The sequence below is a fragment of the Pantherophis guttatus genome, unplaced genomic scaffold (assembly GCF_059756535.1).
Source record: "Pantherophis guttatus breed Tessera unplaced genomic scaffold, ASM5975653v1 scaffold_19, whole genome shotgun sequence".
Taxonomy (NCBI): Eukaryota; Metazoa; Chordata; class Lepidosauria; order Squamata; family Colubridae; genus Pantherophis; species Pantherophis guttatus.
Genome location: NW_028269834.1, coordinates 57,501 through 60,000, shown reverse-complemented (window position 1 = coordinate 60,000; position 2,500 = coordinate 57,501).

Here is a 2,500-nt window from a genome sequence, read left to right as displayed (position 1 = left end):
CGCCGCCGGTCGATCGTCGTTTTAGTTTTAAAACGGTCATAAAAGCGGAATACGTTTTGAAAGTCGACGAGCCCGGTGTGTGGAGACCGGAATTGGGCAAGCTGTGCTCTCGTCTTCTGGGGGTGACATTTCTCCCTGAGCGCTGCTGGCATTAGAAAGACCATTCGAAGACGGGTTAGGGTCGGGGTCGGGGAAGCGAGCGTCAGGTCTCGCCGCCCCGATTTTTCCAACCAAGAAAGCAGGACGCTTGAAACCGCGATGCGAGCTTGGACCGGAAGGCTTGCGATAGCAAGAGATCTAGGCAAGAACGGAAGCTTTTCACTTCAAACAAACCAGCTATTTAAAGCAACCCCTCGCACGCGACATCCATCGTGGCAGGGAAACAGAAACAGAGACGCCGGCCCGGCCGAGGCTGCCGGAGCGGCCCGGTAGACCGGGCCGCCGTCTGCCCGTCTTTAAGTCGAAAGACGACTTTAAATCTAAAAACGGTTTTAAGTCGAAAGTGTGGGTTAGGGTTAGGGGAAAAAGTTGTGGGGTTAGGGTTAGGGGAAAAAGCTGTAGGGTTAGGGTTAGAGAAAACAGTTGTAGGGTTAGGGTTAGGGTCAGGGTTAGGGAAAATAGTTGTAGGGTTAGGGTTAGGGTTAGGGTTAGGGTTAGAGAAAAAAGTTGTAGGCTTAGGCTTAGAGAAACAAGTTGTAGGGTTAGGGTTAGGGTTAGGGTTAGGGTTAGAGAAAAAAGTTGTAGGGTTAGGGTTAGGGTTAGGGTTAGGGTTAGGGTTAGAGAAAAAAGTTGTAGGCTTAGCCTTAGGTTTAGGCTTAGGCTTAGAGAAACAAGTTGTAGGGTTAGGGTTAGGGTTAGGGTTAGGGGGAAAAGTTGTAGGGTTAGGGTTAGGGTCAGGGTTAGGGAGAAAAGTTGTAGGGCTAGGGTTAGGTTCAGGTTCAGGCTCAGGGTTATCATTCTGGAAATGATATTAGCAGAAGCAATGGAGGAAAGCGAGGAGAGGGAGGGAGGGAGGGAGGGATAGATATTAAACGGGATGGACGAAACGTATAGAGCGCACACAAGACACGCGATGAGAAACCACCCGCCCAGAGAAATTCATGTCCGATTTACCGAGAAGACAGGGAGGGCAGAGAGATCGCCATGGATGAGAAACACGACGAGAAAGCACAAAATATCGGCGAGCCGAAATATCGGCGAGCTGGCGAGAGCAAAGATATCGAGTAGATTCAAGAGAGAAAGCGGAATTATTTTATAAACAACGTAGAGATGACCAAGAACAGGAAAGATGGGGAGATGAAAGTGGGGACGGACGACGGGAGGAGAAGAAAGAACAGCCAAAAGAGAGCCAAGAAAGCCAACAAAACGAGAAAGCGTCGAGAGAAGGAGCAGGAGCAGAAGACGTTAAAGAAAGAACCAAGGGACCTAAGAACGACTTGCTCGACAAAGCAAATAGATCAGTAAGAAATGGAAGAAGAAATAAAAATAATTTCCTGGACTAGAAATGGACTGGATTCGGCCATTCGGCAAGAGGAAGGAAAATATGGAATAAATGAGGGAAGTTAAGATCAGAAATGATAGGCCTACGAGAGGTTCCTCTGGGAAAGCTACACCCAAAACTTTTGAGGAAGGAAGATGGCAGAAATTGGAACAAACTTTTCACTTGAAGGGAAGCTTTTCACGTCAAACCAGCTATTTAAATCAACCCCTCGCAGCCATCCTGGCAGAGAAGCAGAAAACCGAAACACTCCAGTCCGGCCGAGGCCCGGGTAAACCGGTCCCGCCCGAGCGAGCGTCCCGGTAGACCGGGACGGCTGCCGGGCGCGGGCACCCCCGGGGCCCGGCGCTGGCAACGAGGCGAAGGGGGAGGTCCCCGACCGAGGCCCGCGGCGCCGGAGCCGGGATCCCGTACCTCCATCGCGGCGGGGGAAACGGAAAGACTGACCCGGCCGAGGCCCCGGTAGACCGGGACGGCTGCCGGGCGCGGGCACCCCCGGGGCCCGGCGCTGGCAACGAGGCGAAGGGGGAGGTCCCCGACCGAGGCCCGCGGCGCCGGAGCCGGGATCCCGTACCTCCATCGCGGCGGGGGAAACGGAAAGACTGACCCGGCCGAGGCCCCGGTAGACCGGGACGGCTGCCGGGCGCGGGCACCCCCGGGGCCCGGCGCTGGCAACGAGGCGAAGGGGGAGGTCCCCGACCGAGGCCCGCGGCGCCGGAGCCGGGATCCCGTACCTCCATCGCGGCGGGGGAAACGGAAAGACTGACCCGGCCGAGGCCCCGGTAGACCGGGACGGCTGCCGGGCGCGGGCACCCCCGGGGCCCGGCGCTGGCAACGAGGCGAAGGGGGAGGTCCCCGACCGAGGCCCGCGGCGCCGGAGCCGGGATCCCGTACCTCCATCGCGGCGGGGGAAACGGAAAGTGATGCGGCCGGGGCCCCGGTAGACCCGGCCGTCTCCCCGGCGCGGGCACCCCCGGGACCCGGCGCGGGCACCGAGGCGAC